Below are 23785 nucleotides of genomic sequence, written 5' to 3'. Positions count from 1 at the left end.
TCTTAATTAACTCCAAGGAAGTTTAAACACTCCCTCTCCCTCTCCCTCTCCCTCTCCCTCTCCCTCTCCCTCTCCCTCTCCCTCTCCCTCTCCCTCTCCCTCTCCCTCTCCCTCTCCCTCTCCCTCTCCCTCTCCCTCTCCCTCTCCCTCTCCGTCTCCCTCTCCCTCTCCCTCCCTCTCCCTCTCCCTCTCCCTCTCCGTCTCCCTCTCCCTCTCCCTCCCTCTCCCTCTCCCTCTCCCTCTCCCTCTCCCTCTCCCTCTCCCTCCCTCTCTCTCTCTCTCTCACACACACACACGTAGCCACCTCGCTCCGAGTCCCACCTGACTGCCACCAGAAGCAGCAGGTCGGAGATGATGGATGATGTGCTTAACTGCCGACACACCAACTCGCCCAACACACTCCTCAGAACTGAACATAATACGGACATTTTCAGGCAAATGAACCTGAGAGAATTCCTTGCCACAGAATGAAAAAGGAAGCTATTCAGGCTCACGGGAAATGACACCCGATGGAAACTGATCTGCAGTAAGGAAAAAAGATGCCAGAAATGGTAAATGTGTGTGTAAATAGAAAAGACAACTCTTTTTGTCCTTCTCTAATTTCTTTAAAAGATCTGCCTCTTGTTTTTTTGCTGTTATCTACATAGAACCATACACAGTGTCTATTAAACTAGAATTCAACAATAAAATATCTTTAAAATCTCCACATGAAAATTAAGCAACAGACTTTGAGGTCTTATTGATTATAGACCTAAAAGCAAAAACATAAAATAACTTCTGGAAGAAAACATAGAAGACATTTACTCTTTCGAGCAGGCATGGGTTTCTTTGTATACGAAAAGCACTTATAGAATTCTACTTTATATTTTAAAGATTTATTTATTTATTTCTATCCCCACCCGCCCCCATTCTTTGTACTCGCCATCTGCTCTCTCCGTCCATTCGCTCTGCGCTCTTCTGTGTCAGCTTGTCTTCCCTTAAGGCGGCTCCGGTAACCGAACCTGGAACAATATGAGACACAGAGAAGAGACAATATGAGACATAACGAACTAAGGACTGAGGTGACACAAGAGAATGTTTCCTTCCCACTCCAGATGGGTTCCCAGAGCCGCTTAACGAGAATACAACAGACACAGAAGAACACGCAGTGAATGGACACAGAGAGGAGACAACGGTGGGGGGGGGCATTAAAAAAGGCAGGTGAGAGGGTGAAGGACAGAACAGACACCTCGCGATGGCCAATGAGTGCATGAAAAGGAACTCAACGGACTAGTAATTAGGGAAATACAAATTAAAACCACAATGGGCAGCCGCTTGCCATGAGCTAAAATGCTGCATTTATGAAGCCCACACAGAGTGTTGTGAGAGCGCCAAGCCCCGGGAGCGCTCACACTCTGCCCGGAGAAACGCACGCTCCCTTGGGAAACTGTGGGCAGATCCCTCTAAATTAAGCAGATGCCCGCCTTATGCTAGCAGTGCTTCTCCTAAGAAATAAAAACATTTGTCCACAGAATCACTCGTCCGCGTCCTTCGAGGCCGACAGCCAGAGCCGGCAAGGCCTCGCCAGGCGCGCCCGCCCCTCGGCCCACAGGTGCACTCCGGCTCCGGGGAGGAGAGTGGAGAGGGGCCGGGCCTCGGGAACCTTGCCTCGCCAGCCCGAGCTAGGCCAGGGGAGGAGAGGCGCTTCCACGGTAAACGCGTCCCGGGAAGGGCCTCGAAAGTCAGCTGAGCTGAGGCGAAAGCAAGGACGAGCGAGGGAGCGGGTGCAGCGCCAGGGGCTGATTCCCGTGCATGAGGTCCCGGGTTCGATCCCTGGTACCTCCCCAAAAAATAAAACAAGGAAAAGGAAGGCTGAACCTGCCGCTCTCTGCTTCCTAACACACAGCCGGGTTTCCTGGAGCTGCCAGAGGCCCTGGAGCAGGGCCTCTTCACCAGGGGTTAAGAAAATTCAAAAACACATGATCCTTGTGGGGACACGTCGGTGCGGGTGGGATGCGTTTATTAAATGACCCGCAGCGCAGTGTGGACTCAGTAAGCGGTCTGCGGTTTCCCCCTGACTGGCAGAGGGCTCCGTGGAACAGGAGAGGTTCAGAGCCCCGCTCTAGATATTAGAGAAGGGTGGGGGGACAGGTGAGAGCTGGGCAGGGGCAGTGGCCTGAGACCCCCAGGGTTCCGGATCTAGATTTGGGGGAGCCCTTTGTACCGAGAGAGTCACTGATCGTGGAAACCGTCTCCGAGCTGTGAGGTTGAGGTAAACTCTTCTCCCTTTGAAATTTGAGTGAGCTGCAGGGCAGTTCCACCTCTTTTTTTTTATGTTTTTTTTTTTTACCATTAATAATGCAAACACTGGGTTTTATTTATTTTGAGAAATGTATGCTTTTATTCAACTATCTTTTAATTATTTAACTATTGTTTATATTTTCTTTTTCTTTTTTAAAATACTTTTAAAATATGCACAGATCACACAAAATGTTACATTAAAAAATATAAGAAGTTCCCATGTACCCCACTCCCCACACCCCCACTCCTCCCACATCAACATCCTCTTTCATCATGTGGCACATTCATTGCATTTGGTGAATACATTTTGGAGCACTGCTGCACCACATGGATTATAGTTTACATTGTAGTTTACACTCTCCCCCAGTCCATCTAGTCGGTCATGGCAGGACATATAATGTCCTGCATCTGTCCCTGCAGTATCGTTCAGGACAACTCCAAGTCCTGAAAATGCCCCCGTATCACACCTCTTCCTCCCTCTCCCTGCCCTCAGCGACTCCCGAGGTCACTGTCTCCGCATCAATGATATAATTTCTTCCATTGCTAGAGTCACAACAGTTCTATAGTAGAATACCAGCAGTTCCACTCTAATCCATGTTTTATTCCTCCATCCTGTGGACCCTGGGATGGTGATGTCCACTCCAACTCTCAGTCGAGAGGGGGCTTAGGTCCCACACGGTTGACGGGAGCGATTCTCCTGCTTGCAGGTGGAGACCCTCTCGCTTCCCTGGTGTGGTGTGGGACCACCCTCAGCTCCCTCTTAGCTGACCTGGGTAAGACCAACGAACCAGACAGTAGGAGTCACCCACCACTCTGCTGAGGCTCAGGGCCCAGCTGGCACATGGGCCGTCCAGAGATTCAAGTCCCCTGAGTATGGACCATCCCTAGCGCCAACCACAGGCTCAGTAAAAGAAGAGGCATGTGTAGAAAAGTCACATCTGAGTCCAGCTCCATCACACTCAGGAGATTCCCAAGTGGGGCCCTCTGCCATGGCGCTCAGGCCTCGGCGCCGCCCCGGCCCCCTGCGCTGCCTGAACTGCTCTGCGCCCGCAGGGCGAGGCTATCGGGCTGGAAGCTCAGAACCCGGCTGTCACCCTGGAAGCGGGGGTGTGGGCTTCTGGGGCACGGGGCTCCCCCCGACGGCGTCGCGGGCGGAAGGCTGGACGGCCCGGGCGCGGGGGCTGGCCACGAGCGGGGAAGGCCCTCCGTCCCGGCGGCGGGCAGGCCCGGAGCTGCCCGGGGCCCCGAAGGGCGGCGAGCGAGGGAAGCGGGTGCTGAGCGCGGCCTGCCCAGGGGCGGCGCCGGCCGCGAGGCTCCCAGTCCAGGGCGGTGGTTTGCTTGTTTTGTTTTGCTGTTTGTCATTGTTTTGATTTGGCTTAAGCATTTTCTAGTGACCACTACTGGGAAGCAGAGGGCTGCAAAAGTGAAAAAACAAACAAAAAGCAGAACACAACAGGGCCTTGAGCAGCCCGCAGAGCTGAGGTTGCGCACTTCCCGTCCCGTCGGGGTGGACGCGGGCCCAGGCGCCATGACCTCACGCGCTCATCCTGACGCCCTTGTCCTGGTGAAAATTCACTCCACAAAGGAGAAACGCGCACCGGGGAACCTGGGACCTCGGGACCACGGCTCACGAGCGCCCGAGGCGGCCTGGGGCGAGCCCGCCCACCGCGGGGCCTCAGAACTGACCGCGTGCATCCCAAGGGGCCTCCGTGTCCGGGACTGACGCGGAGGCGTGGAGAGCACCCCCCCACGCCAGGCCCTGCCGGCCGCGCCCGCACAACAGCCCGGGGTCTGCGCCGCCCGGACTTGCCCCCATCCACCCCCCTGTCCAGCCGACGTCACGATGCTCTAGCGAGCCCCGAGGCCAGCGCCTCCAGGCGGGAGCTGCACACCGGAGCCCCCCACACCGGAGCCCCCCACACCGGAGCCCCCCACACCGGAGCCCCCTGAGCCCCGAGCCCCCCTGGAGCCGGGCCCCCGGCAGCGGCACGCCCGCACATAGATGATGCCGCGGAACCGTGCGTGTAGCGGCCCAGCTCACCGGTGAGAGCGAGCCCCCTGGCTGGGTGCCCCGCCCAGAGACCCCTCCCCAAGCCCCGCCTTCTCACCAAGACCCCCGGAACTGGGGGGTGGCCCCAACGCCTGGGTCGTGGCCCCAGTCTTGTTCTGTGAGTGGTGCCGCCTGCCCGGCCCGGGGGTGCTGGCGTATCCTCGTGGGGAGCCGTGTCCTCCAGCCTGCCCAGGCCTGACTCGTTAGGGTGCTGGGCGAGGCTGCAGCCCCCGGGGAGCCGCCGGCGGGGCCCGGCCTGCAGAGAGGACGGGGGGACGCCGGTGAGGCCGAGGACGCGGCGTGGCTGCCCGGGCCGCGTGGGCTCTTGGGGGTCCAGTGGGGACGGAGGAGGAAGAGAGCAAAGGCAGACGGCGCGCTGAGGTCGGGGCCCAGTGTCTCCCCAGAGGCCGCGTACGGCGGAGGGCGTGAGAACCTCCAGCCGCAGGTGTGGGACGGGAGCGCCCCCCCTTCCTGGGGCCACACCGTGCGCATTCGCACAGCAAAGGCTCTGAGAAGTCCCGCAGTCACGGCAGCCCAGGGTTTCTCCAACTTACTGGTCCAGAAAACTCTTCTCTAGAAAAGCATAGACCGCTCCCCCTGGTGGGGCGTGCACTGAGGCCGGCAGCCCCACCCCCGGGCAACACGAGCCTCTGCCATCTGACTGCCGCGGCCCGGCTCCATTCGTGCCCCCTCCTGGGTGACCACGGCCAAAATCAAGGTGGGAATCAGCCTTTGTGACGCCTGGGTCAACACAGGGCCTCAGTCGACAGCCCGGGCCGGCCGGCCGCACCTCTGAGTTACGGCAACCCACGGCTGCTCTTTCGCCCGGCGCCTGCTGCTGCTTTTCCTTTTCTGCCTTCTTATTTCTGCAACCCGCCCCCGACCCGCGTCTGCTCTGTGTCCACTCCCGTGCTCTTCTGTGTCTGTTACGTTCTCATTAGGCGGCTCCGGGAGCCGATCCTGGACCTTCCGGAGTGGGAGAGAGGCGACCGTTCTCTCGCTCCCCCTCAGCTCCCGAGTTCGCTGCGTCTCTTCTCTGGGTCTCTTTTTGTTGTTGCGTCATCTTGCTGTGTCAGCTCTCCGTGTGGGCGGTCTGCCCCCCTGCACGGGGCTGCACTCCTTGAGCAGAGGCCACTCCTTGCATGGGGGGGCGCCCCTGTGCGGGGCAACTCTCCTTGCGCGCATCAGTGCTGCACGTGGGCCAGCTCACCATGTGGGCCAGGAGGCCTGGGGCTTGAACCCTGGACCTCCCGTGGGGGAGGCGGACGCCCTATCCCTGGAGCCAGATCCGCTTCCCCTGTGGCAGCCTCTGTGGGGACGGCAGAGCTGAGCAACTCCCAGGGCCCACCCGGGCGCAGAGCCTGGAATTGCCCTCGGCCCTCGAGGAAGGCGCCCGCGGAGGCTGCATTCAGTGAGGACCCGCAGCTCCCGAAGGGCAGGCTGGGCAGTGCCTCGAGGCCCGGGGCTCCGCTCCCTGAGCTTGACCGGGCTTTTGCCGTGGTTTGAGTCGTTACTGGACGAGGGGGCTCCAGGGCGAAGGGTGTGAGCGTGTGTGCACGTGTGTGTGCGTGTGTGCATGCATGTAGTGGGCAAGCATGAGCATGCATGTGCGCATGTGCGCATCAAGCACCCGCGTGTACATGTGCGTGTATTGCATTGCATGTGTGCGTGCAAGCACATGTGTGTGTGCACGTGTGCATGTGTGTGCATGTCCGTGGGGGTAGCATGTGTGCGGCAGGGGCCGGGGAGGGCGCGGTGCCCTGGAGCGCTGCGTCTGGGGCAGGGCAGGGCTGGCCGCGGGGCACCTCCGGCGAGGGTCAGCCTGCGGCTCACAGCCTGAGGCGCCTCCTGCCGGGCGATCGGCCGGCGCGTGGGGAGCAGCTGAGGCTGGCGCGGCCTGGCCTTGCAGCTCGCGGTCACCGCGTGTACTTAGAGGCAAACTTGGCTGAAGTGGCTACTGAGCTGCAGGCAGGTAAGCAAGGGGGCGGCAGCCACGCCCCAGCCCGAAGCTGGCGAAGGCGCCGCGTCAGCCGGGCCTGCGCCAGGATGGAAGGCTTCGGAGCCCAGGCTGCGGGACACACGCCAAAGCCATAGCGGGGGTCAGCGGAGCCCCAGCAGCCGGCCCGCCGCGGATTTATGACATCGACGAAGGCTGGGAACATTTGGGGAGAGAAGGGCGCCCCCTCTTTTCAAAGCACGCCGTCAGCCTGCGGCGCACACGGAACCGATTCTTGGGTGAGTATCCAGAGCCTTTCAAAAGCGCGCCCCGGGCTGACGGCGCAGGCACGGCTTGACCGAGCTGCGAAGGGGGCATGCGAGCGGGCCGGACCCCGTGATGCGCCTGCTTACACCAGTGCCCTGGCTGCGTGCCCCGCCCGCGATGTCCACAGAGCCCCCCACGTGTGCCACCGTCCTGGTCGGCCCCCCGGCCACGGGGCAGCCAGAGAAGGCCCCGGAAGCCGGCAGAGTCTGCTGTGCGCACGGGTATGTGCAGGAAAGCGGTGGCTCCTGTCCCGCAGATTCCCGCCTTCTGCCCTCTTGGCCACGCAGGAGAGCCGTGCGCCGTTGAAGGGCAATCGCACGGAGGGAAGGAAGGCGCAGCCTGTGGGGGCTTAGCCTGGGCCTGGAGCGCTTTCCAGAGAGGCTCGGCCACGGAGCGTCACACCGCCCGCACGACGAGGCAACGGGGCGCCAGGCCCACAAGGCTGCGGGTGCAGCCGGCCGCTCACCTGGCAGGGGCGGCCGCGGTCAGGCTGGGGGTGTCACCAAGGAACTCGGCTTTGGGCAAGCTCCTGGACGCGCGGGCTGCTGCGCCCGTGCTCTGCTGAGCCAAAACGCCGACCACACAGGGTGTCTCAGAAGCGAGCCCCGTGGCCCGTGTCGGCAGCCTGGCCCGGTCTACGTGGAGCCGTGGCCCAGCCCCTGCTTGCTGCCTGGGCCCTGGGCCGTGCTGCCCACCACCCGCCTCCCTCCTCTGAAAGCTGGGGTGGGGTCTCTCCAGGGCTGTGGGTGAGTGCACGGGCATTCTTTTTAGAGCAATAGATGCTCATGGATTTTCAGGAAATAGTCGGTTCCTGGGCCACCTTGATAGGGAGTGGGCTTGACCTTGAGTCTGGGGAATCAGGGGAGACGCAGGCTTTTTATGCATTTTATGCATTTTATGCCACGTCACCGACATGGCCACATCAAGCTGAGCCTCTCCCCTCACTACAGGCCAGGTGGGCCGGGGTCCCGGCCGAGCGCTTAGGCACCTGGCCGGCCCCTCTCCCCCTTGGCCCTCTTCCGGGCCCCTGGCCCTCCGGGGTGTGTTCGCTTGTTTGGTCATTTAAGCTGATATGATGCAACACATTGAAAGCAGGAACTATTTTTTTTCTTTGCAGTAAACACCAGAATTTCCCTGTTTGAACAAGCAACCTTCAGTTGCCTCCGAGAGCCAGCCCACAGCCTGCTGCACCCAGCAGGAAACGCAGGGAGCCCGGCTCGCGTGGGACAGGAGGGCGCAAGGACCTTGGGGGAGGCGGGGAGCAGTCGTTCTGATTTATCACTGGGGGCGGTTTACTTAAAAGTTGGCTCTCTCACAAGGAGGCGTGTTCGCGCACTGGCCGCGAGTCACACACGAGGGTCGGCCGGGCACCTGTGCGGCCTTTGGCGGAACAGCCCGCGGCTCCTCGCCCGGGCTCTGGCACCCACACGGCCGGGGGAGGAGCAGAGGCGCCCACGGGGCGGAACGAGCGCGCGCAGGCTGGCAGCACGCGCCGCCGCCGCCAAACGAGCAGGTCAAGAGTTGACCGTTTAACTCGCTGGAAAGGCCGGCAGAAACCCCAGGCCCCGACGTTCTCAGAAGCCTCTTATTAACGACCGAACAAGTCACAGCAAGTCGCATAAAGGGCTGCTCCCGTCGCTGGCCAGGGCCCGCCCGGCGTCTCGGGGCTGGTTCCCTGCCGCCTGCTCTCGGCGGGCAGCGGCCGGCCAGCTCAGGGCCTCCCGAACCCAACGTGCAGAACCCGCGGGCGCTGTGTCCTCGGGCAGAGCACGCGTGCCCGTCGCGTCGTAAGAAGAGTTGCGCCTGGAGGACGGGACAGAGGGTGCTGATGATTCACAGCCAGAGATGAGATACGCCAGGAACACGAGGCCGATCAGATAAAGGCGCACGCGCAGGCTGGACCCGAGCCGGTTCTTCAGCCTGAGCTAAAGGAGGGGGGGCAGGTGGGCGGGGAGGGGCGACCGCCGCCGGCCTGGTCTTCCACCGCACTTTGTGGCTTATCTAGACCCCCTCGCTAAGGCCTGCATCATCCTCACCTCCTCCCTGGTCTTCTCCCCTTCCTCCTCTTTCTTCTAAGGAAGCAGGGAGGAACTTTCTAGAAGCCCGACATGTCAAGGCTTCTACACTAGAAGCCTTGACACTGTACTCTCAGTGTCCTCAGTTTACCTCCCGAGGGGTGGTATTTGAATGAGAGAACAGCGTCATGACGGGGGTCCTGGCCCAAGGGGACCGGCCATCATCGGCCACCAGGAGACCCCACAGCTCACGTGAGGCACGCATCGCGACCTCGGTGACGCCCCGACAAGGGGGCAGAGCTGAAGAGCTGGGGGGAAAGGCGGGGAAGGACACTGCAGGCGCGCAGCGGCCAGCTGGCCTGGAGCCCGGGGCGTCCTGGCTCCGCTCTGGCCCTGCCTTTCAGTCGCTCATCACAGTGACCTGGCACCGCCGGGCGGCCGGCGGCCACTTGAGCGAGGAGCTCTGCTCGCCACCCGCTGGAGGACGCCGCAGCGCCGTGGGTTCAGAGCGCGCCCTGACGCGCCCTCCGCCGCGGGAGTGAGCTGTCCTCTCCATCCCCAGCGCACCCCTCAGGGCTGGTGAGGGGGCAGGGGGTGGGGCATCCCAAGGAGGTGGAAACTGGCCGCGGAGCTGCGCCACTGGCTGCGCCCCGGGGCTCTCTACACAGGAGGCGGTGGCCAGCGGCCGCTGACCGGCCCGGCGCGGGCCGAGCGTTTCCGGGCTTCCCTGCAGACCCCCGTCCGACTGCAGGGGGGCTTGGGGGAGCGAGGCCCTGCGGCCCAGGGCTGGGCGCTGCTGACCGGCCCGTCACCGATGGAGCCTCTGCGTCCCTGACCTAAAGAGGGGCCCTCACCGAGCCGACATGTTTTCCCAGCAGTCCGAGCTCGGCGGAGGGGCTAGCGGGGTCCGGCAGGCAGTGCCCCCACGTAGAGCACCTACAGCACGTGCCCTACAGCATGTGCACCTATAGGGTGGGGGCGGGTCCCCATCCAGGGCTGCCAGCGGCTTCCTTCGAGCAGGTCACTCGCCGCTGGGCCTGAGCAGCTCCAGGGTCAGCCGCCCTCTCTCCAGGAGCTCAGCCAGAGCCGCTCCGTCCGCCGCAGGCACACGGGGGGCAGTGCCTGCCGGCCGGTGGTGCTCCTCAGCCCGTGCTCCCAGGGCCTTGCGGCGTGCGAGCGACACACACGGCAGCTCTTGCCCTCGGAGGGCCCGGGGCCTGTGAAAGCACGGCTGAGGTCCCCAGGCAGGCCTGACCTGCTGCTTCCCAGGAGCGCAGGCGGCGGCACCAGGGGTGTGCGAGCGATGAGCGGGGGCGCGGCCCGCTTCCCTCCGGGCTCTAGAGGCAGACGTGAGCGTGGGAGCCCCCCTGCCCGCGCCGCACTGTAGGGCAGGTGCTGTAGGGCACACGCTGTAGGTGCACGCGCTGTAGGGCACGTGCTGCAGTGCACACGCTGTAGGTGCACAGACACTATAGGTGCACACGTGCTGTAGGCGCACACACGCTGTAGGTGCACGCGCTGTAGGACACACACTGTAGGTGCACACGCTGTAGGTAGACACATGTAGGCACACATGCACTACAGGTACACACACTGACACACACATGCTGTAGGCATGCACTGTGGCACATGTGCTGTAAGTGCACACACCATAGGTGCACAAGCTGTGGCACACACACACCTGCTGTGGCACACACATGCTGTAGGCGCACACCCCGTGGCACACACTGTGGGACACACACCCACAGCACCCCCAAACCACACCCAGCCACTACCCCCAGGCACCCCATCACAGTCACACCTGCACCACCCAACCCCCGCATGCCACTCACACATTTGCACACACATCTGTGCTAGCGCACACCTGCCATAGACAAGCACACTCTCTGACTTGCACACATGTGCACGCCTGCCCCGCCAGGCATGGGGTGAGCGACGCGGTGAAGGAGTGCCCCACGGGCAGCCCCCAGCGGCTCTCGGAGGCAGAGCCCGAGCACAGGGAGACTGTGAGTCTGTCCGACAGAGCGCGTGGGCCGAGGGCAGAGCCGACGGCTGCTCACACCCTCGGCGCGCTCGGATCGCGCGGAGAGGCCCGTCTGGGCAGCGCGGGCGCGTGGTCACTTCACCCCAGGTCCAGGGCGTCGTGCTCTGCTGCCCGCGGCCCAGGACGAGAGCTCCTGCTGCCACCACTGGCCGCGCAGCTGGCGTCTCTGGACGGCGCATTCCGGCTCGCTTTTCCTCGGCGGGTGGCGGCCAGGCCCTGCGCCTGGCGGGTCTTGTTCTGCGGTCCCGCGACCCATCCGCCTTCTCCACCCAGGGGTCTCAGAGGCCACTGCTGGACGAGCCCCTCCTCTTGACTGACCCCAGCCCTCTGACCAGCCCCTTGGAGGGATCAGGGCCAAATTCCACCCCCGTCGGCAGGTGGAGGCGGCTCCAGGGCAGAGCACTGACCACAGGGCCCGACCCGGGGCAGGAGTGGCTTCACAGCCTGGCCCCCAGGGTCGGGCTGACACGCAGAGCGGCTGCCAGGCGCCGGGGCCCCTCCGCCCTTTGGACACTTGAGTGGTGGGGGCTCAGAGAGCAGAGCCCACCCACAGCCCGCCCTGCCCTGGCCGGAGGCAGGCCACTGGCCCCAGGGTCCTCTGGGGGCCCCGGCCCGGGAGGCGGCCGCTGTTCCCTGCTGTCCCCTGCTGTCCCCTGCTGTGCCGCTTACACCCTGCGAGAAGGGGCCCAGGACTCAGCCCCCTGCACGCCCTGGCCCTCCCTTGCCCACTGTCCTTTCTAAGGACGATGGCACTTGCTTTCACTAGTTACCAAGGTCCAAGAGGCAGCCTGAGGCGGGGGCGCCAGGCCGTGCGCGCCCACATCCCAGCTGCCCGTCACGTGCTGGCTTTGTGATTGGGCAAATGCCCGTCCTGGCTCACGCTCAGTTTTCTCCCCTGCCTTGGGCCCGGTGTCGCTGTTGGAGCCCCCCGCAGCTGTGCGCCCGTCTCCTGGGCAGTGGTCACTGGAAACGCGGCCTCCGCAGACCTGGGCAGGGAGGCGCCGCGGCCTGCAGGGAAGGAGCCGAGCTCGCCCTCCTCACCTACCTGGAGGTCCAAGGCGCACACAGAGAAGCAGCCTGCGGTCAAGGTCCCGGCAGGTGACCCAGCCCTGCCCGGCATGTCAGCCCTTCCTGGGGGGCGGCGGGCGCGGCCAGACGTCCCCGCGGACGGAGCCTTCCGTGGGGCCAAGTCAACTTGACCCAAGTGCTTCAGTGTCAGTGAAAGGGCCTTTGAGTCCGGCCCTTCCAAGTGGAACCATTTGTCACGGAGTCCTCACCCCACCAGATGCTCACGCCGCCGGCCACCGAGGCGGAGAAGCCGGGCGGGGCCTCCCTGGAACGACGCCAGGCCACGGGGGGCCAGGACGAGGGGAGGAGGCCGTGGCCGCGCCCGAGTGCCCGTCTCCAGGGGGTTTGTCTTCTCACCAGCATCTACTCTGGTGACACTGAAATGGGGACCAAACAGTGTGAAGTGGGAGCTGCCAAAGCACGTGCTGCGGAGAGGGAGTGAGCCCCAGCCTGGGGAGGGGAGGGAGAGGGGGTGAGCCTCAGCCTGGGGAGGGGAGGGGGGAGGGAGAGGGAGTGAGCCCCAGCCTGGGGAGGGGAGGGAGAGGGGGTGAGCCTCAGCCTGGGGAGGGGAGGGGGGAGGGAGAGGGAGTGAGCCCCAGCCTGGGGAGGGGGAGGGAGAGGGGGTGAGCCCCAGTCTGGGGAGGGGAGGGGGGAATGGAGGGGGGTGAGGCCCTGTCAAGGGGGCAGAGGGGGAGGGGAGAGAAGGGGTGAGCCCCCACCCTGGGGAGGGGGGAGGGAGAGAGAGGGGGTGAGCCTCAGCCTGGGGAGGGGGGAGGGAGGGGGGGAGCACCAGCCTGGGGAGGGGGAGGGAGAGGGGGTGAGCCTCAACCTGGGGAGGGGGGAGGGAGGGGGGAGCACCAGCCTGGGGGGGAGGGGGGAGGGAGAGGGGGTGAGCCCCAGCCTGGGGAGGGGAGAGGGGAGGGAGAGGGGGTGAGCCTCAACCTGGGGAGGGGGGAGGGAGGGGGGGAGCACCAGCCTGGGGGGGAGGGAGAGGGGGTGAGGCCCAGCCTGGGGATGGGAGGGGGGAGAGAAGGGGAGTGAGGCCCTGTCAAGGGGGCAGAGGGTGAACCCCCCACCTGGGGGAGGGGAGAGAGGGGGTGAGCCCCCACCCTGGGGAGGGGGGAGGGAGAGGGGGTGAGCCCCAGCCTGGGGATGGAGGGGGGAGAGGAGGGGGGTGAGGCCCTGTCAAGGGGGCAGAGGGTGAACCCCCCACCCGGGGAAGGGGATAGAGGGGGTGAGCCCCCACCCTGGGGAGGGGGGGAGGGAGAGGGGTGAGCCCCAGCCTCGGGACGGGAGGGGTAAGCCCCCACCCGGGGAGGGGAGGGTGGTCCCACCAGGGCACCTGACTGTGCTGAGCATGTACAGCTCTAACTTCAGAGCAACTTGCAAATGGCTTTGAGATGCCCGAGGGAGAGAGACGTTCTGGAGATGGAGCTGAGCAAAGGGCAGCACAATTCTCCAAGGCGATGGATTCTCCAAACTCCAGAGAGCAAAGCCACTCCTGCTTCCAGGGAAACCCAGAGGAGGCAGGAAACGAGGCTCGAGCTCCGGGAAGAGAGCGGTGGTCTTAGGAGGTAACTCTAGTTCTCTAAGAGAAAGTCATTCCATGCTAACCTCATTTCCTGTTTTGATGAGCTTCACCAGAACAGTCAACTAGGGGAATGCCCCAGAAAGTGGGTCTTGCTTTCAGTAAAGCATCTGAAAACCTCTCATCCCAGCTATGCAAGATTCAAAAGCGGGGCCAAGGGGGGTGTCGGGGCAAGCAGGGCCGCAGCTGGAGGTCAGCCGCCCCCGGAAGGTCGCCCAGCTGCACGGCGCCCGCCCACCCAGGGTTCTCAGCGGGACACGCCGTCGGGGCTCTCTCCCCACGGCAAGTGTGGCTCAGACAACGCCCCGCGGCCCCACACACAGTAGGTTGACGGTGCCAGCCTCCACGAGGGGAGCTGGACCCTAGGGATGGCCAGCGGGTGCCCGGACCCATTCACCATTACAGAAATGCCCCGAGGAGCCGCCAGAGGCACACGTGGCGAGTTCGCAGACCTCACAGAGCTCTCAGAACAAACACCGGAGTCCAGACCCGCCGGCCTGGCCCGGGGACGAAGCAGGAGGGATGGACGGTCCCTGGTGGCCGGATGCCAGCCCACGGGAGGCTCGCAGCGTCTGGACACAGCTAATTCTGGGTGTGCTGCGAAGCCCTTGTGTGGTCAGAGATGAGAAAGCTTGAGGCTCTTCCTCTCCCCTCTTAGGGGTTCCTGGGAAAGGGAGCGCTCTCTTGGGAGCGTGGCAGGCACTAAAACTCCCTAACCTGCTTGTCTTATGACCTTGTGGTGAGGCCAAAATAAGTCAGAAAGAGGGAAAGCCTGAAACCCAAGGTGGTAGGATTATTTGTCGTAAGGTGCTTTCCCTCAAAAAGAAAAAAAGCCTCACAGCCGACGAGCAGATCGGTAGAAAATGATTCAGCTTGCCTGCTCGTTCTCCGCCTCTCACCCCAGAATGGCCGGGCTCGCTGGGCCCGTTTCAGGCGCCTCAGCTCCTCCAAAAGTGGGCGCCTCTGTCCCTCTGCTGCCCCCGAAGTCTTCCTGAGGCCTGCTTCGCGCAGTCCCGAAGTCCGGGGTGACGATGGCTAGTCCTAACCCACGAGAGTCCCTCCCGCAGGGCTGAGGCCGGGAACGAGCCAGGGCAGGCGCCTTCGCGGGGCTTTAAAATCCCCGTCAGACCTACAGAGCCGCGTTCAGATAGCGCGTCGCCCCCAGCCGCCCACGCCCAGCTCGCCGTGTAGGGGACCTGGAGAGGGCAGGCCAGGCCGGGGCCTCAGCAGCTGGACAGATGGCAGTGGGAGCTGCCTGACACCCTCCGGCTCGGCGCACGCCACACTCGACCATCGCGGGCCCCGGCGCCCCCAGCCGTGCCATCCAGGGGCGCCTGCGTGACCGTGGAGGGGGTGCTGTCCAGCCCGGCAGGCACGGGCACAAACGGAGCTCTCAACCCAAGTTGATGAACAGTAAAAGGAAGTGAAAATCCGGGCCCCCGGCGCAGCAGGGTCGTGTGGCCGCTCTGGACGGCGCTGGCCAGGCTGGCGGGACTTGACCTCAGCCGCACGCAGGACGCCCGGCATTGGAAAGGCCTGCCCCCTGGCTCCCCGCCCCGGAGTCAATGTCACCAGGTGGGGTGGGGGCACCTGGGGTCTCTGAGAGCTGGGATCCAGGATTCCCCGACCTCCTGGCACCGCGGGGCGCTCTCCTCGACCCCTCCCCGGCCTTGCGAGCCAGCTGTCCTGCCCACGTCAGGTGGCGTCCAACTCGGGGCCACAAACTCCCTGGAGGGCAGGACCTGGGCCAGGCAGAGGGTGCCCTGCTCGAGAGCGCAGGTGGGCTGGCCGCTCGCGAGGACACGCGGGCCCCACGGGGTACGCATTCGGAGGGGCTGGCTTGTCCGCGTGGGCACCCCGAGAACCCGCGGAGAGCGTCCAGGGCGGCCCGCAGCCCCCCGCTCCACCTGCTGTGTTGGGAGACGCCCCACAACAGGGGCTGCCCAGGGAGGGACCCCCACCGAGGACCCCACCGTGGCCCGCGGCCTCTCGTCTTCCAGGAGGAGCAGGAGTTGCTCAAAACACCCAAGGCCACGGCAAGCCACGGGTCCAGGTGCCGGCTGCAGAGGCGGACCGTGGTTTCCTCCCCATCCAGCGGCTGTCGGAGGCCTGGACGCCCGTGACCACCACGAGGGCGCGAGAAGCCGGTGGCGGTGGGCCCAGGACGCATGCAGCCGGGGACCGGGGGCCGCCTCCCCACCACTGCCGCCCCGGCTCGCGCTCCAGCCTTCCCGGCCCTGGCAGTTGCCCGGCTCTTGGCTTATTCATCACCCTCCGCCGCTCGCCCCGCAGGGCGCTGGAATCTGCTTCCCGGAGGCGACCCCGGGGGCAGCAAGGTGGCCCAGAGGGCCTTGTGCCCGCCGCCAGGGCGGGCTGCTCCGTGCCACGAGCCGAAGAAATGCCACCAGCGGGCCCAGGCATTCCCTCCCGGGGGTCCGCTCAGCCGAGCGAGGCGTCCACGAGAGTGGCGTCGGGCGAGGCTGAGGAAGGGGCAGCTGCGTGGGGCCGCCAGCGACCTTTGCCCGCGCCAAGGGGCGTTTCGCCGCTGGGATTTGAAGGCGGCTCTAAGAAATCCGCGAACAAAAAAGAAGCGGCTCAAGGCCAGGGACAGAGGGGGGCCGGGGCGCAGGCTGGACGGTGTGAAGGGGCCCCCCTCGTGCCTCCTCCAGGGCCGGGGCCAGCGGGTTCCAGGGAGCTGCCCTGGGGGGGCGCAGGGCCGCGCGAGGGCGGGGCGAGCTCAGCGCGACGGCGGCTGGGACGCAGGCAGCCGAGGGCGGGTGGGAATTAGCCCCGACGCTGCCCGGCGCCTGCACCACCGTGCTCGGAGCTAAATCCCAAGCAAACAGGTTCTCTGTCCTCTGCCGCGGCTTTTAATGAAGGACACGGGATTAGCCTCGGAGGCTAGCCCGGGACGCAGGAACCGACTGGACACGCTGTGAGCTCCCAGGCCACAGCAGCCGGACAGGCCGTGGGGCGGACCCTTCACCCGCGTCCTCCGGGGGTCCGCGGCGGCAGGTAGGGGTGCTCAGGGCAAGTCCCGGTTTTCTGCGTGTGTCATTTTCGATCAGGCCTGGCACGGAACTTCCTGTTTCATCTCCCAGTTATTCTGAAACAACACGCACGAAACACAGGCCACCGCCAACCACCCCGAGATTCCCTGCAGCCCACGGGACCTGGGAAGGGAAAGACGGGTCGTCACTGCGGCAGGAAAGTGGGGGTCAACTTCAGCAGCCTGCACCCCAGCAGCGGTGACCGACGAAACCTGTGGTGGGGGGGCGGGGGGAGGCTCGCGTGCTCAGGAGCCGCCGCTTTTTCGGGGCCACCGTGCGTCCACGGAGAGGCAGGGCCAGCGCTGACCTGCGTCTGTGGACTCAGCTGGGGGCTCCCCGGGGCCCCTGCATGGGGCGGACGGCCGAGCTCTTCCTAGCCGGGCCCCACCGATGCCGGGTGGAGCGGCTCAAAGCCTCCGTGGCCACCCGCCACCCCTCCCCAGGCCACCGCTGAGACACCCCGTTTCCTAACTTGTATGGGATGCTCTGCAGAAAGGCAGGTGTGGGGGAGCGCATGTCCCCTGGAGGCCACGGCATGGAGCTCCAAAAGGCTGCGAGACGTAGGGGAGCCCCACGCCAAGGAGCGAGCGCGCCCCTCGAGGAGAGCCACCCCGCGCGATAAAAGCGCGGCCTGCCCAGGAGTGGCGCCGCACACACGGAGAGCTGACGCAGCAAGATGATGCAACAAAAGGGACACAGATTCCGGGTGCCGCTGACAAGAATGCAAGTGGACACAGAAGAACACACAGTGAATGGACACAGAGAGCAGACAAGCGGAGGGGAGAGAAATAAATAAAAAATAAAAATCTTTTTTTAAAAAAGGTGCGAGACCTAGGGGAATAAGGAGCGCGGTTCACGGGGCTTCGTGGCGTGCGTCCCACCCCCTCCGGGGCAGAGCCCACCTTATGCACGTGCCCGGCCGGTGGGGTCTGCTGAGCGGCCTCAGGGCGGGTGAGGCTGGCCCCTTCCCAGCCCGGCTCTTGCCACCGCCACACGCAGGTGGCCCTGGAACAGCCTGTGGCCGTTGGCGTTTGTTTCTGAAGCTGTTCTGCTTCTCCCACCACCTTCCCCGGCGACCCTCGCCCCCAAGGTAGCCGCCTCGCAGCCTGGCCTGCGTCCCCGAGGCCCCCGCCGCTCCGTCCACACGGGCCGCGAGCCCCACGTGCGGCGCTCAGCAGTCTGGAGGACGCCGCCGAGCCAAGTGCGGGGAGCCGGCCCCCGCGCCCCGAGCAGCGTTTCCTGCTGGACCTGGAGGCCGCCCGGACCCCGCGGCTCCTGCCCAGCTCCTTCCTGGGCTGCAAGAAACAGGAACGGAGACCGCCTGGCGGCTGGCGTGGGGGCCCGGTGCCATCCCCCCATTGACAGACGTGGCTGAGGCCCTGGGTCCCTGCCGGCGACTCACTGCCAAGCGCGTTGAGGCCCAAACCGCACAGCCGGGGGGGGGGAGTCCGAGGGGCCCGCCCACGCGTGAAGACCCTGGGACCCCCCCACCCCGTGAGGCCTGAGCTCGGGGCTGGGGGCTTCCAGGACGTGCCCTCCAGAGACCAAGAGCACATCCAGGAACTTTCGGAGGTTAGTCCCTGAGTCGGCGCCGCGGGCACAGGGCCGGGGGGGCCAGAGCCCACACTGGGGGCCCGGGAGGCGCTTGGGGTGCAGGAGGGCTTGCCTACCCCACCGGGGCCCCCAGGCTGAGGGCGGGGCACGCTGAGCGTGGGGGGTCCTCTGTGCTCCCAGCTCCTCCGCCCCCCTCCTCTTCCCACCAGCAGGAGGGGCCCCGGCGGGGGCCGGACCGTGGGCACCCGGGCGTGGACGCCAGGAAGGGGGTGCAGATCACAGCCCAGGCTTCGCGCCCCCGGCACCCCAGCTCCCCCTGCCCACAGGGGCAGCCGAGCCCGCCCTGCGCGTTTCCAGCCTGAGGTCGTCGTCGTCGCTCAGGAAAACGACCGTCAGGGTTCCCATTGGATTCCGACGGCGCCGGGAGGCAGCTTTTCGGGATTCAGAAATAGCTTCCGAGGATTCGGGCACGGGCGACGCGAGGCGTCCGGCTCTCGGGGGTCACTGCCGCTAGCCTGGAAAGTTAAAGCCCCCGGGGCAGGCCGGGAGGCGCCTTGCTCGTCAGGGACGATCTCGGTGGTCCGGGGGCTCTTGGTGTAAATACCTAGACAGCTGTGCCACGGGGGACCCTCGAGCCACGTGGCCGGGCAGAGGCGGGAGCGTGCCAAGGGGCCCTCACCTGAGCGGGTGCTCCGAGAAACGCTGCCCGCAGCTCGCCGGGGCAAGGCCCCAAAGGCGCCGACACGGAGGGAGCGGGAGAGCCCGCCCGTGGCACTGTGCCACGTCCAAGGACGCACGGCGCCCACGGGCCTCAGCCAGACGTGCTCGGACACTGGCCCCAGGCACCCACTGAGCCGCTCCGGCCGTGGGCTCTTGGGTGGAAGGAGGGAGGGGCCGGCCGCCTACGGGCCCTTCCCGGGGTCATTTCCTGGCCCAGGACCCTTCCCCAAGTGTGGCCATTTTCTCCATCTGAACAGCAAAACCCGATTCCCAAGACCTGAAATCAGACACGTTCCAGCAGCTCCGCGGCCTGGTCGGGACTCGCCGTCCAGCTACCGAGAAACGCAAGGGGCCTTCCGGAAGGCTGGCCCGGCCCGGGGCGAAGCCCACACTGCACAGACACACGGCGCGGCCCGAGACGCGGTGTCCCACCGCCCGCACCCTCGGGAGACAGCGCCCCGCCTGGGAACTTGCAGAAATGCAGATCCCCAGGCCACCAGGCCTTCTCCACGGAAAGCAGGGGTGGAGCTGGTGACCGCGTGGCCTCCACCCTGGGTGATTCCGGGCTGCGTTCCAGGACCGCTGGTGTCGGCGACCCCCGCTTGCAGGGCTGGTCTTGCGGGGAGCTGGGCTGCTCCCTGGTGGCTGGCGTGACGCAGGGGCCTGCCTGGCACCGGGCACAGTCTGCCCGCTGTCCCCACACTGCTCCGTGGTCACCCCTAGGCACCTGCCACGGCGGCCCCGAAGATGCCCGCTCCTTGCCAAGGCCCCCCGGGCTCCCCTCCCGGGTGTTGAGCCTCCGCTCGCGTGGGGCCTCTCCCAGGCGCGGGCCCCCGCCACGCGCGCCCGCTGCTGCCTTCGGCCCCCACGGCCCCCGTTTCAGGCTTGCGCAGGTTGTCCTGAGGTCATGCTGAGCCGCGGCGCCCCCGGCGTTCCTCTCAGATGGAGGGGGACGTGCTTTCACAGCTGGACCCCCCCACTGCCACCTGCCGAGGGGAGGGCTGCGAAGAGCACCCGCCTCAGACTGTGCCCCCACGCCCACCGGGCAGGGCACGAGGGCAGCTCACGACCGAGAGGCAGGGGTCGGCACAATATCAGGCCAAAGAAAACGTAAAAAAAAACCAGTCTGTTTATCATTTTTAAAAACGAACCTCATACAGGAAACATGAGAAAGAAAGCACAGGACCGCGGCCCCGAGGTGGCCCAGCTGAAACTGCGCCTGTGCCGCCCTGAGCTTCCATTTTAAGCCTGTAGGGCGCAGAACGGGGCGGGGAGGGGGGTCTTGGAAACGGGATGAAGAAGCCGGGTGTTGGCCAGATCCAGGGGTGCAGGTGGGACCCTGCCCCAGCCAGGGCCCCCTGCAGGTGCGGCTGTCTCAGCCAGACTCAGAAGAGTACCAGAACAGAAACCGTCCCCGAGACCCCCCGGCACCCCCCACCGCCCCAGCCCCGCCCTCTTGTGCATTTCGGGGGACACAGCCAGGGTTCTCGGCCATCGCCCGCCTTCTAAAACAGTACCTCCCAGCACCGGGCAGCCCTCAGGACAAGCCCGAGCCGGCCAGGCTGGCTCTGGCTGGATGGACGCTGAGCCACCAGGGGCCTGCTAGCTGCGGCTGCTGGCCACCGCACTGTCTGCCCCCCCATGAAGCCAGATTTCCAAAACACAGGGCGGGGGGCTCAGTCTCCACGAGAAAGTCAGAATGGAAGGAAACGGGGAGACGAAAGGACCTGCCCTCTTTCACAGAGCGATGGCAGGACTCCCTCCCCCCAGAAAGATAAACACAAACACTCCATCTTGTGCACACACTGAAAAGATACCAAGTAAAGGGCTTCGGTCACCGCTATCACTGCCAAGGGAAGAAATTGGCAGAAAGGAAGAAAGAGAGAGAGACAGAAAAAGAGAGAGAGACAAAGAGAAAGAAAGGAAGGAAGGAAGAAACATAGGAAGAAGGAAGAAAGGAAGAAAGAAAGAGAAAGAGAGAGAGAAAGAGAGAGAGAAAGAAAAGAAAGAAGAAAAGAGAGAAAGAAAGAGAGAAAGAGAGAAAGAAAGAAAGAAAGAAAGAAAGAAAGAAAGAAAGAAAGAAAGAAAGAAAGAAAGAAAGAAAGAAAGAAAGAAAGAAAGAAAGAAAGAAAGAAAGAAAGAAAGAAAGAAAGAAAGAAAGAAAGAAAGAAAGAAAGAAAGAAAGAAAGAAAGAAAGAAAGAAAGAAAGAAAGAAAGACTCTGCACACCAAAATCTCAAAATAGAACCAAAACCTGCAAATCATACTCAGGAGTCTATTATGAACTCGTGTTTTAGCATGCTGTTGAAAAGGTTAATAATTTTCCTACCGAAACTGAATGTAGGTTGTGAAAGAACATTAAAATGAAGAAAATTTCCCCGTGGCTGCTATTCTATTATCGCCAAAGCCATCAAGTTTCAGTTTGAGTTATTTGTATTTATTTGTGAAAACAAAGATTAGATAAGTAAAACATAAACCTCATCCTAATTATTGCCCTGGCATATCTGATTTTTAAGACAAAAAATAAGGCATACTCACACTCGCACACACAAACAGGAGACACAAAACAACGGAGAGAGGCGTCTAGCGTGGTCGTCTGAAAGCATGTACTGTCTTGTGTTAAAACAAGAATATTTGTTTACAGTAATGAAGATTATGTGAGAGTCAACGTGGACTTTGAGTTGTTGGGATTTTGTCAAATGTATGCCCAGGTAGATAACTCTTTCTAAACTGCAAACTCAAATACTTTGTTTTGCACTTGATAACCTTGTAGTAACAGCCATGTAATCCAATGCTGTAGATTTAGGGGAAAAAAAAAAGGAATTTCAGTACTGCTTTAAAAGATAAAATCTGAGCTTTGAGTCATTTTTGACCAGGCAGAGCCTGGATAAATCTGGGTTAGACACAAAGCTGGGCTGTAAGGCAAACGTGTAGCAGTTGCCAGACAAACAGCTTGTTTTCTGGCATTGTGAAAGAAATTCGTAGATTAAATGGTTAATCAAAACTTACGGGTGAGCAAAAAATTTCTCTTCATGTACTTCCATCACAACATAAACATCAGAATGAAAAAAAATAGCATGCAAAAAGAACTTTAGTGGTCTCACATCACCGAACAAACTGTTTTTCTACCTATTTTGTATGCTGGCTTTTGTTATCAGCCCAATCGGCAAATTGTGGCCAATTCTGTCATGGTTTACGCAGACATTTTGTTCCCAAACTGCTTTCAACATTTTAGCTACCAACTACAGTTTATGAGAAAATGAGCAAGCCACAATACAAACAGAAAAAGTACCTCTTCTTACTAAATTAACCCCCTTTTAAGGTTACAAATGAAAAAAAAAAAAGATTAAAAAAAAGAATTCTAGTAAATTCAAATTTTGAAGCAAACTAACTGATCTTTTCTGGAAAAAGAATAATTAATGATTAACCTACTGGTTGGATTTTGAAACCACCTACATGTCGTTCCCTAATTCCAAGCACCACGACACCATGAAACTGGCTTTTAATGACGTAGCACACAATTGTTATTTTCCACACAAAGACATGCACCAAATCTTGTATGAAGATGCAAAACCAAATTGTAAAGAAGTTGATTCAATTAGGCTAAAGTAAAACAGTCGGATAGACAGCTATTTACTACTGAAAATAAATGACACCCACGTAGTTCACGTTAAGGATTAATATTGAAACCAAATGGCAGTCTTAATACCACAGATGATTTCATAAAAAATAACGAAACTAGTTGAAATTAAAATACAAAGTTTCATTTTATAAAACATTAAATATTAAAAATAAAAATCATAGAAAGCTGGATTGCTTTTCTACATTTGTTTTTGCTTCATTGCAACAACAAATTGAAAATGAAAAAAGAACCCGTCTTGAAAAATCCAAGAATTACTACTAGGAAGAAAAGCCTAATTTCAGACAGAGGACTGAAGAAAACTCCTTCATATTTGAAGGCAATATGTACAGCATTTCTAGCCTTTTAAAATACCAGCATGCCCACACACTGTCTCAGATTAAACCAAGGAGAAAATGACACATTCTGAAACCATTTTCTAAAGCGCCTTTTCCTGATAACACTCAGGCACTTACAATCAAATTAATGAGTTTCTAAAAAGCCCAGACAACTCTCCAAAAAAGACAGAATTGTTGTTCACAACAGCCTGAAGACATTTCTAGATTTTTCAGGCAACACTTTGAATATTAGTCCTTGCCATTTGTGTTTAGAAAAGCTAAGTCATTTTAACCTCTACTTTAGAGAGAAATACTACTCAGTGCCTGGGCTAATTAAGTTGAGAGACAATTTGACAAACACCAGTAGAATGAGCACATATTTCCCTGATTTTGAACCATTTAAAAGATAATTAACTGTTCTCCCCACATTCTTTACACAAATAAGAATTCTCAGAGCCTGTGCATATTTCAAAATTCTTAAAGTAGTGAAAAAGAGAAACACCCACAGAGAACAAGCCATAATTTCTTCTGACGTGGGTTTCTTCATGAAACCCGTAACAGCAGAGAAACAGTGAAAAGGACTAAAGAACACATAACAAAACTCAGGGAGAACCCTGAAAATGGGCATGTACTGTCAGAAAATCCAGCATGAGAAATTTCAGCTCTTTGAGAAGGATAGATACATCTGTGGTCAATTTAAAAGATTCTGAGTGAGAGGTCGGCATGCTCCTGGTAGACCTGAACCTCCCACAGTGCTGATGCCCTCACCTCTTCTCTTCAGGATAATGTCTGTGATGCTGACACCAGAGGTGAAATATGGGATTCAGAATTTATCCCTGATGCTTGTCTGTTCCAGTTCTTTCAATAATATGGCACAACTCTGCTATTTCATAGCAAGCAGGCTGACTTTTAAAGCAAGTGGGCTTTAAAAAACAAACCAACAAAAAATCTATGAAAGAACACTGCAAATAAAGATGACAGGGCATAACAAGACTGGGGTAATTTGCTTAATTTGTGACCTGAAGCCACTTTCAGGGTGAGTGTCTTACGCTGGACCCCTCCCCTGCCCCGTCCAGGAGAATCCAGAGCTCGTGTTCAGAATCAGCCTGGCCTTCAGTCCACACTCGCCGCCCTTCAAACCACAGGTATCCCCGTACCCCCACATGAGACCTGGGAAATGAGGCTGCTTTTAATCAT

At 61.1% G+C, this 23785-nt stretch overlaps 1 long non-coding RNA gene across 1 annotated transcript; it reads right to left on the bottom strand.

Annotated features, from left to right (window-relative positions):
* Positions 1-858: 858 nt before the first annotated feature.
* On the bottom strand, positions 859-21376 carry LOC131273907 (uncharacterized). Its single transcript, XR_009181073.2, has 2 exons — positions 21170-21376; positions 859-1001 (listed from the first exon to the last, which is right to left on the bottom strand). It is a non-coding gene; the product is annotated as an uncharacterized lncRNA (long non-coding RNA).
* Positions 21377-23785: the final 2409 nt, after the last annotated feature.

This window comes from Dasypus novemcinctus, chromosome 17 (assembly GCF_030445035.2).
Source record: "Dasypus novemcinctus isolate mDasNov1 chromosome 17, mDasNov1.1.hap2, whole genome shotgun sequence".
Taxonomy (NCBI): domain Eukaryota; kingdom Metazoa; phylum Chordata; class Mammalia; order Cingulata; family Dasypodidae; genus Dasypus; species Dasypus novemcinctus.
The sequence above is the reverse complement of the archived record's forward strand: the minus strand, read 5'-3'. Positions and strand labels throughout refer to the sequence as shown.